Genomic DNA, 17162 nt, shown 5'->3' with positions numbered 1-17162 from the left:
TCTAATTTCAAATTTTTTCCAAATTTCTTTTTTGATTCTTAAAAATCATTTGCCTGCGGGCGCCAATACCCCCTTTCCATTTTTATTTTCAAAATATGTTTCCAGTTTATTTTTGTGGACACAATGTTTAAACTTTATAAGCCACATGCCACTAAAAAAACATAATTTTATCATGATTTAATTATCCTTCTTTTATTTTTGTTGAGAATATATAGTGCAGTCTTCATTGTGTATTCTAAGTTCAAATGTTTTCAAAATATCTTTTTTGATTCTTAAAAATCATTTGCCTGCGGGCGCCACTACCCCCTTTCCATTTTTATTTTCAAAATATATCTCTAGTTTATTTTTGTGGACACAATTTTTAAAATTTATTAGCCTCATCCCACTAAAAAAACATAATTTCACCATGATTTAATTACCCTTCTTATATTATTTCATTAATTTTTCTTGAGAATACATAGTGCAGTCTCCATTGTCTATTCCAAGACAATAATTTTTTCCAAATTTCTTTTTTGTTCCTTAAAAATAATTTGCCTGCGGGCGCCAATACCCCCTTTCCATTTTTATTTTCAAAATATGTTTCTAGTTTATATTTGTGGACACAATTTTTAAACGTTGTTAGTCACATGCCACTAAAAAACATAATTTCATCATGATTTAATTATTCTTGAAAATATATATTGCAGTCTTTATTGTGTATTCTAATTTCAAATTTTTTCCAAATTTCTTTTTTGATTCTTAAAAATCATTTGCCTGCGGGCGCCAATACCCCCTTTCCATTTTTATTTTAAAAATATGGCTCTAGTTTATTTTTGTGTGACACAATTTTTAAACTTTATCAGCCACATGCCTCTAAATAAACATAAATTTATCATGATTTAATTATCCTTCATATATTATTTCATTAATTTTGCTTGAGAAGACTTATTGCAGTCTGCGTTGTCTATTCCAAGACAATAATTTTTTCCAAATTTCTTTTTTTTTCCTTAAAAATCATTTGCCTGCGGGCGCAAATACCCCCTTTCCATTTTTATTTTCAAAATATGTTTCAAGATTATTTTTGTGGACACAATTTTTAAACGTTATTAGTCACAAGCCACTAAAAAACATAATTTCATCATGATTTAATTATCCTTCTTTTATTTTTCTTGAGAATATATAGTGCCGTCTTCATTGTGTATTCTAAGTTCAAATTTATTCCAAATTTCTGTTTCGATTCTGAAAAATCATTTGCCTGCGGGCACCAATACCCCCTTTCCATTTTTATTTTCAAAATATGTTTCCAGTTTATTTTTGTGGACACAATGTTTAAACTTTATAAGCCACATGCCACTAAAAAAACATAATTTCATCATGATTTAATTATCCTTCTTTTATATTTCTTGAGAATATATAGTGCAGTCTTCATTGTGTATTCTAAGTTTAAATTTTTTCCAAATTTCTTTTTTTTTCCTTAAAAATCATTTGCCTGCGGGCGCAAATACCCCCTTTCCATTTTTATTTTCAAAATATGTTTCAAGTTTATTTTTGTGGACACAATTTTTAAACGTTATTAGTCACAAGCCACTAAAAAACATAATTTCATCATGATTTAATTATCCTTCTTTTATTTTTCTTGAGAATATATAGTGCCGTCTTCATTGTGTATTCTAAGTTCAAATTTATTCCAAATTTCTGTTTCGATTCTGAAAAATCATTTGCCTGCGGGCGCCAATACCCCCTTTCCATTTTTATTTTCAAAATATAGCTCTAGTTTATTTTTGTGTGACACAATTTATAAACTTTATCAGCCACATGCCACTAAATAAACATAAATTTATAATGATTTAATTATCCTTCTTATATTATTTCATTAATTTTTCTTGAGAATACATAGTGCAGTCTCCATTGTCTATTCCAAGACAATAATTTTTTCCAAATTTCTTTTTTGTTCCTTAAAAATAATTTGCCTGCGGGCGCCAATACCCCCTTTCCATTTTTATTTTCAAAATATGTTTCTAGTTTATATTTGTGGACACAATTTTTAAACGTTGTTAGTCACATGCCACTAAAAAACATAATTTCATCATGATTTAATTATTCTTGAAAATATATATTGCAGTCTTTATTGTGTATTCTAATTTCAAATTTTTTCCAAATTTCTTTTTTGATTCTTAAAAATCATTTGCCTGCGGGCGCCAATACCCCCTTTCCATTTTTATTTTAAAAATATGGCTCTAGTTTATTTTTGTGTGACACAATTTTTAAACTTTATCAGCCACATGCCTCTAAATAAACATAAATTTATCATGATTTAATTATCCTTCATATATTATTTCATTAATTTTGCTTGAGAAGACTTATTGCAGTCTGCGTTGTCTATTCCAAGACAATAATTTTTTCCAAATTTCTTTTTTTTTCCTTAAAAATCATTTGCCTGCGGGCGCAAATACCCCCTTTCCATTTTTATTTTCAAAATATGTTTCAAGATTATTTTTGTGGACACAATTTTTAAACGTTATTAGTCACAAGCCACTAAAAAACATAATTTCATCATGATTTAATTATCCTTCTTTTATTTTTCTTGAGAATATATAGTGCCGTCTTCATTGTGTATTCTAAGTTCAAATTTATTCCAAATTTCTGTTTCGATTCTGAAAAATCATTTGCCTGCGGGCGCCAATACCCCCTTTCCATTTTTATTTTCAAAATATGTTTCCAGTTTATTTTTGTGGACACAATGTTTAAACTTTATAAGCCACATGCCACTAAAAAAACATAATTTCATCATGATTTAATTATCCTTCTTTTATATTTCTTGAGAATATATAGTGCAGTCTTCATTGTGTATTCTAAGTTTAAATTTTTTCCAAATTTCTTTTTTTTTCCTTAAAAATCATTTGCCTGCGGGCGCAAATACCCCCTTTCCATTTTTATTTTCAAAATATGTTTCAAGTTTATTTTTGTGGACACAATTTTTAAACGTTATTAGTCACAAGCCACTAAAAAACATAATTTCATCATGATTTAATTATCCTTCTTTTATTTTTCTTGAGAATATATAGTGCCGTCTTCATTGTGTATTCTAAGTTCAAATTTATTCCAAATTTCTGTTTCGATTCTGAAAAATCATTTGCCTGCGGGCGCCAATACCCCCTTTCCATTTTTATTTTCAAAATATAGCTCTAGTTTATTTTTGTGTGACACAATTTATAAACTTTATCAGCCACATGCCACTAAATAAACATAAATTTATAATGATTTAATTATCCTTCTTATATTATTTCATTAATTTTTCTTGAGAATTCATAGTGCAGTCTCCATTGTCTATAACAAGACAATAATTTTTTCCAAATTTCTTTTTTGTTCCTTAAAAATCATTTGCCTGCGGGCGCCAATACCCCCTTTCCATTTTTATTTTCAAAATATAGCTCTAGTTTATTTTTGTGTGACACAATTTATAAACTTTATCAGCCACATGCCACTAAATAAACATAAATTTATAATGATTTAATTATCCTTCTTATATTATTTCATTAATTTTTCTTGAGAATTCATAGTGCAGTCTCCATTGTCTATAACAAGACAATAATTTTTTCCAAATTTCTTTTTTGATTCTTGAAAATCATTTGCCTGCGGGCGCCAATACCCCCTTTCCATTTTTATTTTAAAAATATGGCTCTAGTTTATTTTTGTGTGACACAATTTTTAAACTTTATCAGCCACATGCCTCTAAATAATCATAAATTTATCATGATTTAATTATCCTTCATATATTATTTCATTAATTTTTCTTGAGAAGACTTATTGCAGTCTTCAATTTGTATTCTAAGACAATAATTTTTTTCCAAATTTATGTTTTGATCCTTTAAAATCATTTGCCTGCGGGCGCCAATACCCCCTTTCGATTTTTATTTTCAAAATATAGCTCTACTTTATTATTGTGGACACAATTTTTAATCGTTATTAATCACATGCCACTAAAAAAACATATTTTCATTATGAATTAATTATACTTCTTATATTATTTAATTAATTTTTCTTGAGAATACATAGTGCAGTCTCCATTGTCTATTCCAAGACAATAATTTTTTCCAAATTTCTTTTTTGTTCCTTAAAAATCATTTGCCTGCGGGCGCCAATACCCCCTTTCCATTTTTATTTTCAAAATATGGTTCTAGTTTATTTTTGTGGACACAATTTTTAAACGTTATTAGTCACATGCCACTAAAAAATATAATTTCATCGTGTTTTAATTATCCTCCTTTTATTTTTCTTGAGAATATATAGTGCATTCTTCATTGTGTATTCTAAGTTCAAATTTATTCCCAATTTCTGTTTTGATTCTGAAAAATCATTTGCCTGCGGGCGCCAATACCCCCTTTCCATTTTTATTTTCAAAATATATCTCTATTTTATTTTTGTGGACACAATTTTTAAACTTTATTAGCCTCATCCCACTAAAAAAACATAATTTCACCATGATTTAATTATCCTTCTTATATTACTTCATTAATTTTTCTTGAAAATACATGGTGCAGTCTCCATTGTCTATTCCAAGACAATAATTTTTTCCAAATTTCTTTTTTGATTCTTAAAAATCATTTGCCTGCGGGCGTCAATACCCCCTTTCCATTTTTATTTTCTAAATAAATCTCTAGTTTATTTTTATGGACACAATTTTTAAACTTTATCAGCCACATTCCACTAAATAAACATAATTTCACCATGATTTAATTATCCTTCTTATATTACTTCATTAATTTTTCTTGAAAATACATGGTGCAGTCTCCATTGTCTATTCCAAGACAATAATTTTTTTCCAAATTTATTTTTTATTCCTTAAAAATCATTTGCCTGAGGGCGCCAATACCCCCTTTCCATTTTTATTTTAAAAATATGTTTCTAGTTTCTATTTGTGGACACAATGTTTAAACTTTATAAGCCACATGCCACTAAAAAAACATAATTTCATCATGATTTAATTATCCTTCTTTTATATTTCTTGAGAATATATAGTGCAGTCTTCATTGTGTATTCTAAGTTTAAATTTTTTCCAAATTTCTTTTTTTTTCCTTAAAAATCATTTGCCTGCGGGCGCAAATACCCCCTTTCCATTTTTATTTTCAAAATATGTTTCAAGTTTATTTTTGTGGACACAATTTTTAAACGTTATTAGTCACAAGCCACTAAAAAACATAATTTCATCATGATTTAATTATCCTTCTTTTATTTTTCTTGAGAATATATAGTGCCGTCTTCATTGTGTATTCTAAGTTCAAATTTATTCCAAATTTCTGTTTCGATTCTGAAAAATCATTTGCCTGCGGGCGCCAATACCCCCTTTCCATTTTTATTTTCAAAATATAGCTCTAGTTTATTTTTGTGTGACACAATTTATAAACTTTATCAGCCACATGCCACTAAATAAACATAAATTTATAATGATTTAATTATCCTTCTTATATTATTTCATTAATTTTTCTTGAGAATACATAGTGCAGTCTCCATTGTCTATTCCAAGACAATAATTTTTTCCAAATTTCTTTTTTGTTCCTTAAAAATAATTTGCCTGCGGGCGCCAATACCCCCTTTCCATTTTTATTTTCAAAATATGTTTCTAGTTTATATTTGTGGACACAATTTTTAAACGTTGTTAGTCACATGCCACTAAAAAACATAATTTCATCATGATTTAATTATTCTTGAAAATATATATTGCAGTCTTTATTGTGTATTCTAATTTCAAATTTTTTCCAAATTTCTTTTTTGATTCTTAAAAATCATTTGCCTGCGGGCGCCAATACCCCCTTTCCATTTTTATTTTAAAAATATGGCTCTAGTTTATTTTTGTGTGACACAATTTTTAAACTTTATCAGCCACATGCCTCTAAATAAACATAAATTTATCATGATTTAATTATCCTTCATATATTATTTCATTAATTTTGCTTGAGAAGACTTATTGCAGTCTGCGTTGTCTATTCCAAGACAATAATTTTTTCCAAATTTCTTTTTTTTTCCTTAAAAATCATTTGCCTGCGGGCGCAAATACCCCCTTTCCATTTTTATTTTCAAAATATGTTTCAAGATTATTTTTGTGGACACAATTTTTAAACGTTATTAGTCACAAGCCACTAAAAAACATAATTTCATCATGATTTAATTATCCTTCTTTTATTTTTCTTGAGAATATATAGTGCCGTCTTCATTGTGTATTCTAAGTTCAAATTTATTCCAAATTTCTGTTTCGATTCTGAAAAATCATTTGCCTGCGGGCGCCAATACCCCCTTTCCATTTTTATTTTCAAAATATGTTTCCAGTTTATTTTTGTGGACACAATGTTTAAACTTTATAAGCCACATGCCACTAAAAAAACATAATTTCATCATGATTTAATTATCCTTCTTTTATATTTCTTGAGAATATATAGTGCAGTCTTCATTGTGTATTCTAAGTTTAAATTTTTTCCAAATTTCTTTTTTTTTCCTTAAAAATCATTTGCCTGCGGGCGCAAATACCCCCTTTCCATTTTTATTTTCAAAATATGTTTCAAGTTTATTTTTGTGGACACAATTTTTAAACGTTATTAGTCACAAGCCACTAAAAAACATAATTTCATCATGATTTAATTATCCTTCTTTTATTTTTCTTGAGAATATATAGTGCCGTCTTCATTGTGTATTCTAAGTTCAAATTTATTCCAAATTTCTGTTTCGATTCTGAAAAATCATTTGCCTGCGGGCGCCAATACCCCCTTTCCATTTTTATTTTCAAAATATAGCTCTAGTTTATTTTTGTGTGACACAATTTATAAACTTTATCAGCCACATGCCACTAAATAAACATAAATTTATAATGATTTAATTATCCTTCTTATATTATTTCATTAATTTTTCTTGAGAATTCATAGTGCAGTCTCCATTGTCTATAACAAGACAATAATTTTTTCCAAATTTCTTTTTTGTTCCTTAAAAATCATTTGCCTGCGGGCGCCAATACCCCCTTTCCATTTTTATTTTCAAAATATAGCTCTAGTTTATTTTTGTGTGACACAATTTATAAACTTTATCAGCCACATGCCACTAAATAAACATAAATTTATAATGATTTAATTATCCTTCTTATATTATTTCATTAATTTTTCTTGAGAATTCATAGTGCAGTCTCCATTGTCTATAACAAGACAATAATTTTTTCCAAATTTCTTTTTTGATTCTTGAAAATCATTTGCCTGCGGGCGCCAATACCCCCTTTCCATTTTTATTTTAAAAATATGGCTCTAGTTTATTTTTGTGTGACACAATTTTTAAACTTTATCAGCCACATGCCTCTAAATAATCATAAATTTATCATGATTTAATTATCCTTCATATATTATTTCATTAATTTTTCTTGAGAAGACTTATTGCAGTCTTCAATTTGTATTCTAAGACAATAATTTTTTTCCAAATTTATGTTTTGATCCTTTAAAATCATTTGCCTGCGGGCGCCAATACCCCCTTTCGATTTTTATTTTCAAAATATAGCTCTACTTTATTATTGTGGACACAATTTTTAATCGTTATTAATCACATGCCACTAAAAAAACATATTTTCATTATGAATTAATTATACTTCTTATATTATTTAATTAATTTTTCTTGAGAATACATAGTGCAGTCTCCATTGTCTATTCCAAGACAATAATTTTTTCCAAATTTCTTTTTTGTTCCTTAAAAATCATTTGCCTGCGGGCGCCAATACCCCCTTTCCATTTTTATTTTCAAAATATGGTTCTAGTTTATTTTTGTGGACACAATTTTTAAACGTTATTAGTCACATGCCACTAAAAAATATAATTTCATCGTGTTTTAATTATCCTCCTTTTATTTTTCTTGAGAATATATAGTGCATTCTTCATTGTGTATTCTAAGTTCAAATTTATTCCCAATTTCTGTTTTGATTCTGAAAAATCATTTGCCTGCGGGCGCCAATACCCCCTTTCCATTTTTATTTTCAAAATATATCTCTATTTTATTTTTGTGGACACAATTTTTAAACTTTATTAGCCTCATCCCACTAAAAAAACATAATTTCACCATGATTTAATTATCCTTCTTATATTACTTCATTAATTTTTCTTGAAAATACATGGTGCAGTCTCCATTGTCTATTCCAAGACAATAATTTTTTCCAAATTTCTTTTTTGATTCTTAAAAATCATTTGCCTGCGGGCGTCAATACCCCCTTTCCATTTTTATTTTCTAAATAAATCTCTAGTTTATTTTTATGGACACAATTTTTAAACTTTATCAGCCACATTCCACTAAATAAACATAATTTCACCATGATTTAATTATCCTTCTTATATTACTTCATTAATTTTTCTTGAAAATACATGGTGCAGTCTCCATTGTCTATTCCAAGACAATAATTTTTTTCCAAATTTATTTTTTATTCCTTAAAAATCATTTGCCTGAGGGCGCCAATACCCCCTTTCCATTTTTATTTTAAAAATATGTTTCTAGTTTCTATTTGTGGACACAATGTTTAAACTTTATAAGCCACATGCCAGTAAAAAAACATAATTTCATCATGATTTAATTATCCTTCTTTTATTTTTATTGAGAATATATAGTGCAGTCTTCATTGTGTATTCTAAGTTCAAATTTTTTCCAAATTTCTTTTTTGATTCTTAAAAATCATTTGCCTGCGGGCGCCAATACCCACTTTCCATTTTTATTTTAAAAATATGGCTCTATTTGTTATTGTGGACACAATTTTTAAACGTTATTAATCACATGCCACTAAAAAACCATATTTTCATTATGATTTAAATATACTTCTTATATTATTTAATTAATTTTTCTTGAGAATACATAGTGCAGTCTGCATTGTCTATTCCAAGACAATAATTTTTTCCAAATTTCTTTTTGTTCCTTAAAAATCATTTGCCTGCGGGCGTAAATACCCCCTTTCCATTTTTATTTTCAAAATATGTTTCTAGATTCTATTTGTGGACACAATTTTTAAACGTTGTTAGTCACAAGCCACTAAAAAACATAATTTCATCATGATTTAATTATCCTTCTTTTATTTTTCTTGAGAATATATAGTGTATTCTAAGTTCAAATTTATTCCAAATTTCTGTTTCGATTCTGAAAAATCATTTGCCTGCGGGCGCCAATACCCCCTTTCCATTTTTATTTTCAAAATATGTTTCTAGTTTATTTTTGTGGACACAATGTTTGAACTTTATAAGCCACATGCCACTAAAAAAACATAATTTCATCATGATTTAATTATCCTTCTATTATATTTCTTGAGAATATATAGTGCAGTCTTCATTGTGTATTCTAAGTTTAAATTTTTTCCAAATTTCTTTTTTGATTCTTAAAAATCATTTGCCTGCGGGCGCACATACCCCCTTTCCATTTTTATTTTCAAAATATAGCTCTAGTTTATTTTTGTGTGACACAATTTATAAACTTTATCAGCCACATGCCACTAAATAAACATAAATTTATAATGATTTAATTATCCTTCTTATATTATTTCATTAATTTTTCTTGAGAATTCATAGTGCAGTCTCCATTGTCTATAACAAGACAATAATTTTTTCCAAATTTCTTTTTTGTTCCTTAAAAATCATTTGCCTGCGGGCGCCAATACCCCCTTTCCATTTTTATTTTCAAAATATGTTTCTAGTTTATATTTGTGGACACAATTTTTAAACGTTGTTAGTCACATGCCACTAAAAAACATAATTTCATCATGATTTAATTATTCTTCTTTTATTTTTCTTGAGAATATATAATGCAGTCTTTATTGTGTATTCTAATTTCAAATTTTTTCCAAATTTCTTTTTTGATTCTTAAAAATCATTTGCCTGCGGGCGCCAATACCCCCTTTCCATTTTTATTTTCAAAATATGTTTCCAGTTTATTTTTGTGGACACAATGTTTAAACTTTATAAGCCACATGCCACTAAAAAAACATAATTTTATCATGATTTAATTATCCTTCTTTTATTTTTGTTGAGAATATATAGTGCAGTCTTCATTGTGTATTCTAAGTTCAAATGTTTTCAAAATATCTTTTTTTATTCTTAAAAATCATTTGCCTGCGGGCGCCACTACCCCCTTTCCATTTTTATTTTCAAAATATATCTCTAGTTTATTTTTGTGGACACAATTTTTAAAATTTATTAGCCTCATCCCACTAAAAAAACATAATTTCACCATGATTTAATTACCCTTCTTATATTATTTCATTAATTTTTCTTGAGAATACATAGTGCAGTCTCCATTGTCTATTCAAAGACAATAATTTTTTCCAAATTTCTTTTTTGTTCCTTAAAAATAATTTGCCTGCGGGCGCCAATACCCCCTTTCCATTTTTATTTTCAAAATATGTTTCTAGTTTATATTTGTGGACACAATTTTTAAACGTTGTTAGTCACATGCCACTAAAAAACATAATTTCATCATGATTTAATTATTCTTGAAAATATATATTGCAGTCTTTATTGTGTATTCTAATTTCAAATTTTTTCCAAATTTCTTTTTTGATTCTTAAAAATCATTTGCCTGCGGGCGCCAATACCCCCTTTCCATTTTTATTTTAAAAATATGGCTCTAGTTTATTTTTGTGTGACACAATTTTTAAACTTTATCAGCCACATGCCTCTAAATAAACATAAATTTATCATGATTTAATTATCCTTCATATATTATTTCATTAATTTTGCTTGAGAAGACTTATTGCAGTCTGCGTTGTCTATTCCAAGACAATAATTTTTTCCAAATTTCTTTTTTTTTCCTTAAAAATCATTTGCCTGCGGGCGCAAATACCCCCTTTCCATTTTTATTTTCAAAATATGTTTCAAGATTATTTTTGTGGACACAATTTTTAAACGTTATTAGTCACAAGCCACTAAAAAACATAATTTCATCATGATTTAATTATCCTTCTTTTATTTTTCTTGAGAATATATAGTGCCGTCTTCATTGTGTATTCTAAGTTCAAATTTATTCCAAATTTCTGTTTCGATTCTGAAAAATCATTTGCCTGCGGGCGCCAATACCCCCTTTCCATTTTTATTTTCAAAATATAGCTCTAGTTTATTTTTGTGTGACACAATTTATAAACTTTATCAGCCACATGCCACTAAATAAACATAAATTTATAATGATTTAATTATCCTTCTTATATTATTTCATTAATTTTTCTTGAGAATTCATAGTGCAGTCTCCATTGTCTATAACAAGACAATAATTTTTTCCAAATTTCTTTTTTGTTCCTTAAAAATCATTTGCCTGCGGGCGCCAATACCCCCTTTCCATTTTTATTTTCAAAATATGTTTCTAGTCTATATTTGTGGACACAATTTTTAAACGTTGTTAGTCACATGCCACTAAAAAACATAATATCATCATGATTTAATTATTCTTGAAAATATATATTGCAGTCTTTATTGTGTATTCTAATTTCAAATTTTTTCCAAATTTCTTTTTTGATTCTTGAAAATCATTTGCCTGCGGGCGCCAATACCCCCTTTCCATTTTTATTTTAAAAATATGGCTCTAGTTTATTTTTGTGTGACACAATTATTAAACTTTATCAGCCACATGCCTCTAAATAATCATAAATTTATCATGATTTAATTATCCTTCATATATTATTTCATTAATTTTTCTTGAGAAGACTTATTGCAGTCTTCAATTTGTATTCTAAGACAATAATTTTTTTCCAAATTTATTTTTTGATCCTTTAAAATCATTTGCCTGCGGGCGCCAATACCCCCTTTCGATTTTTATTTTCAAAATATAGCTCTACTTTATTATTGTGGACACAATTTTTAATCGTTATTAATCACATGCCACTAAAAAAACATATTTTCATTATGAATTAATTATACTTCTTATATTATTTAATTAATTTTTCTTGAGAATACATAGTGCAGTCTCCATTGTCTATTCCAAGACAATAATTTTTTCCAAATTTCTTTTTTGTTCCTTAAAAATCATTTGCCTGCGGGCGCCAATACCCCCTTTCCATTTTTATTTTCAAAATATGGTTCTAGTTTATTTTTGTGGACACAATTTTTAAACGTTATTAGTCACATGCCACTAAAAAATATAATTTCATCGTGTTTTAATTATCCTCCTTTTATTTTTCTTGAGAATATATAGTGCATTCTTCATTGTGTATTCTAAGTTCAAATTTATTCCCAATTTCTGTTTTGATTCTGAAAAATCATTTGCCTGCGGGCGCCAATACCCCCTTTCCATTTTTATTTTCAAAATATATCTCTATTTTATTTTTGTGGACACAATTTTTAAACTTTATTAGCCTCATCCCACTAAAAAAACATAATTTCACCATGATTTAATTATCCTTCTTATATTTTTTCATTAATTTTTCTTGAAAATACATGGTGCAGTCTCCATTGTCTATTCCAAGACAATAATTTTTTCCAAATTTCTTTTTTGATTCTTAAAAATCATTTGCCTGCGGGCGTCAATACCCCCTTTCCATTTTTATTTTCTAAATAAATCTCTAGTTTATTTTTATGGACACAATTTTTAAACTTTATCAGCCACATTCCACTAAATAAACATAATTTCACCATGATTTAATTATCCTTCTTATATTACTTCATTAATTTTTCTTGAAAATACATGGTGCAGTCTCCATTGTCTATTCCAAGACAATAATTTTTTTCCAAATTTATTTTTTATTCCTTAAAAATCATTTGCCTGAGGGCGCCAATACCCCCTTTCCATTTTTATTTTAAAAATATGTTTCTAGTTTCTATTTGTGGACACAATGTTTAAACTTTATAAGCCACATGCCAGTAAAAAAACATAATTTCATCATGATTTAATTATCCTTCTTTTATTTTTATTGAGAATATATAGTGCAGTCTTCATTGTGTATTCTAAGTTCAAATTTTTTCCAAATTTCTTTTTTGATTCTTAAAAATCATTTGCCTGCGGGCGCCAATACCCACTTTCCATTTTTATTTTAAAAATATGGCTCTATTTGTTATTGTGGACACAATTTTTAAACGTTATTAATCACATGCCACTAAAAAACCATATTTTCATTATGATTTAAATATACTTCTTATATTATTTAATTAATTTTTCTTGAGAATACATAGTGCAGTCTGCATTGTCTATTCCAAGACAATAATTTTTTCCAAATTTCTTTTTGTTCCTTAAAAATCATTTGCCTGCGGGCGTAAATACCCCCTTTCCATTTTTATTTTCAAAATATGTTTCTAGATTCTATTTGTGGACACAATTTTTAAACGTTGTTAGTCACAAGCCACTAAAAAACATAATTTCATCATGATTTAATTATCCTTCTTTTATTTTTCTTGAGAATATATAGTGTATTCTAAGTTCAAATTTATTCCAAATTTCTGTTTCGATTCTGAAAAATCATTTGCCTGCGGGCGCCAATACCCCCTTTCCATTTTTATTTTCAAAATATGTTTCTAGTTTATTTTTGTGGACACAATGTTTGAACTTTATAAGCCACATGCCACTAAAAAAACTTAATTTCATCATGATTTAATGATCCTTCTTTTATTTTTCTTGAGAATTCATTGTGCAGTCTCCATTGTCTCTTCCAAGACAATAATTTTTTCCAAATTTCTTTTTTGATTCTTAAAAATCATTTGCCTGCGGGCGCCAATACCCCCTTTCCATTTTTATTTTAAAAATATGGCTCTAGTTTATTTTTGTGTGACACAATTTTTAAAATTTATCAGCCACATGCCACTAAATAAACATAAATTTATCATGATTTAATTATCCTTCATATATTATATCATTAATTTTGCTTGAGAAGACATATTGCAGTCTTCAATTTGTATTCTAAGACAATAATTTGTTTCCAAATTTATTTTTTGATCCTTAAAAATCATTTGCCTGCGGGCGCCAAAACCCCCTTTCCATTTTTATTTTCAAAATATAGCTCTTGTTTATTTTTGAGGACACAATTTAGAAATATTATTAGACAAATCCCACTAAAAAAACATATTTTTATCTTGATTTAATTATCCTTATTTCAATTTTCATTAGAATACATAGTGAAGACATAGTGTGTATTCTCAGTTCATTTTTTTTCCAAATATCTTTTTTAATCCTAAAATATCATTTGCCTGCGTTTGCCAATACCCCCATTCAATTTTTATTTTCAAAATATAGTTCTAGTTTATTTTTGTTGACCCAATTTTTTAACTTTATCAACAACTTGCCACTAAAAAAACATTATTTTATCATGATCTAATTATGCTTCTTTTATTTTTCTTTAGAATACATATTGCAGTTTTCATTGTGTATTCAAGACTATAATTTTTTCCAAAATTTCTTTTTTAATCCTTAATAACAATAAGCTTGCGGGCGCCAGTACCCCCTTCCATTTTTTTTTTCAAAATATACCTCTAGTTTATTTTTGTGGACACAATTTTTAAACTTTTTTAACCATTTTAAACTAAAAAACATATTTTTATCATGATTTAATTATCCCTTTTTTATTTTTCATTAGAATACATAGTGCAGTTTTCATTGTGTATTCAAAGACTATAATTTTTCAGAATTTCTTTTTTGATCTTTAAAACTCATTTGCCTGCGGGCACCAATAGCCCCTTTCCAATTTTATTTTCAAAATATAGCTCTCGTTTTTTTTGCGGATACAATTTTCAAACTTGCAACTAAAAAATATAATTATATAATTATTTAATTATCCTTCATATTTGATGTCATTAATTTTTCCTGAGAATACATATTGCAGTTTTCATTGTGTATTCCAAGACTATAATTTTTTCCAAATTTCTTTTTTGACCCTTAAAAATTATTTGCTTGCAGGTGCCAATACCCCCTTTTCATTTTTATTTTCAAAATATAGCTCTAGTTTATTTTTGCGGTCACAATTTTCAAACTTTTTCACTGCTCGCAATTAAAAAATATGATTTTATTATGAGTTAGTGGTTCTTAATTTATTTTTCTTGAGAATACATAGTGCAGTTTTCAATGTGTATTCAAAGACTATAATGTTTTCCAAATTTCTTTTTTGACCTTTAAAAATCATTGCCTGCGGTCGCCAATACCCCCTTTCAATTTTTATTTTTGTCACACAATTTTTAAACTTTTATAGCCACTTGCCACTAAAAAACAAACTGCGTGGTGCGACGTCCCGGCGGGCCGTGGAGACGGCGAACGCGAGATCAGTCGTTGGTTCTGAAGTACATAAATAAAACTCTAGACCACATGTTCACATGGAAATTTGGTTGGAGCAATTACTACCTAACCTGCCTAACCTAACCTTTTTTATATTATAATAGTATAATGGCTAAATCTTACATTATTTTGGACGTAGACGGATTGTACTACGTACGTGAGGTCTTCTAGTGGATCCTCCCGTGCGATGAATGCTTGTATGGATCGATATCGATGGAAATCCACACCGTGGATAAGTAGCGTTGCGTAAAACCCAGAATGTCTTCTTTAGGCGGTGGCCTGACCGCGTCGATCCGCGAACGTAGTACGCAGCGGCACCGAAGTCTAGTTTTAATGAAAACAATAAATATTAAATACAAAGATTGCTATGAACATTTGTCCATAAAAATATTTATATTAAAATTATTTAATTATAAATTAGGAAATATGAATAAATCATAATAAAATAAAATTTGTATAGTTATTAGAGGTATTGCAAAGCATACCTGCAAACCAAGGCCCACCCACCTACATTAGGTTGAGCGACTGACCCTCAATTTTCTTTCTCCCATCTATCTATAATTTGAATAACTAAGAGTTATAAGTACATTTAAAGATTGCCAGCAGGACCGTGTTAAGGGGGATAGTAGAGTATATAAACCGGTAGCATAGTGGGTCGAATCCCCACCCCCCGGAAATTACTCAATTGTTAGCGTTTAGTTTTATGGTTTATCCTAATTCATAATGTTAGCTATGATGATAAATAAAATAATTTATAATTTCATAAATTTTATTTAGCCGGTGTGTTTCGTAGGCTTATTACACCCACCCACCCTTAATAGGTATTGCAACTGCAATACCTGGACATAGGGATCGGCGCCGCTGCTAATGGGAATTATTTGTATAATGGCAGCACCAGTTTAAAGTTAGATGTAGCAAGCCTGCGCATTATAGAAACACATTCTGTATTTCTGTACTACTACTAATACTATGGCTGCTAATATTATTATTTATTCTGAAGATCTCCTATACTTTATCCACGAGAGAACTCAGAACGCAACTCGTACAGTCAAAAAATGGTTCAGTTTCGGGCATAGTTATCTGAACAGAGTTTTTATAGTATTATACTAAGCAACGTGCTTTAAAACACAGCATAAATAGGTGTATAAATATATAAATTAAAAAATATATGTTTGGAAAAGTAATAAACCAAACCTAAGTACAAAAGGGAATATATTATACTATATGTACTATCATTTATACTATATTTTAAACAATTATACAGTAACACTAAAACCTAATACTTAAACAATACTCAACAAATACTTAAAAGACGCAGCAATTAAATCAAAGTCTTGTTGAATTTATTTACATCAAACATAATAGTATTTGATTATAAGATTTATATGCCAAATTTCTATTAATATTATGAAATATAATAATAAAGTAGTACCTAATATAATGTGCAGTCTTGTAAAGTACTTGAGTAAAAGTATTTGAGAAAAAGTATTCAAATACTTTTTTAATACCCAAATACGTATTCTAAATACATTTGAGAAAAGTACTTGGGCACAGTATTTGAATACATTTTTGAAAGTATTTGTATTTAAAACCAAATACAATTTTTAAATACTTTTTTCGTTTTACTTTATGTACGGGGACGCCAAATTTAAATTAAATAATACAAATTCTACATTTTTATATATAGATGTTCATCGCCGTTATATATCGGTGCATATATTGTAAGTCGTAATATTTATAGAGACATAAGCTAACCATTTAATTGAATGTATACGGTCGGTCGACTTCCAAATAAAATTGGTAAAACACATTAAAAAAAATAAGTATTTGAGAGAATTCATTTCATCAAAGAACATCATTTGGAAAATGATTAGAGTTCAAAAGCAAATAATGTTTTAAAAGATTCGATTTGATTAATTAACTCTGTCGAATTATAATCATCTAAT

At 28.1% G+C, this 17162-nt stretch overlaps 1 long non-coding RNA gene across 2 annotated transcripts in view; it reads left to right on the top strand.

The window, feature by feature from the left end:
- LOC149054893 (uncharacterized) overlaps positions 1–15538 on the top strand; it is a 113778-nt gene extending 98240 nt beyond the window's left edge. For both annotated transcript variants that reach the window (XR_016191972.1, XR_016191973.1), the window contains one exon: positions 15134–15538. This is a non-coding gene — a long non-coding RNA (uncharacterized LOC149054893). The remainder of the gene's footprint in view (positions 1–15133) is intronic.
- The last annotated feature ends 1624 nt before the right edge of the window (positions 15539–17162 follow it).

This window comes from Diuraphis noxia, unplaced genomic scaffold, assembly GCF_037042655.1.
Source record: "Diuraphis noxia isolate RWA-SAM2 unplaced genomic scaffold, SU_Dnox_SAM2 contig0005, whole genome shotgun sequence".
In the NCBI taxonomy this organism is placed as follows: Eukaryota; Metazoa; Arthropoda; class Insecta; order Hemiptera; family Aphididae; genus Diuraphis; species Diuraphis noxia.
This window is presented reverse-complemented; position numbering and strand designations above follow the sequence as displayed.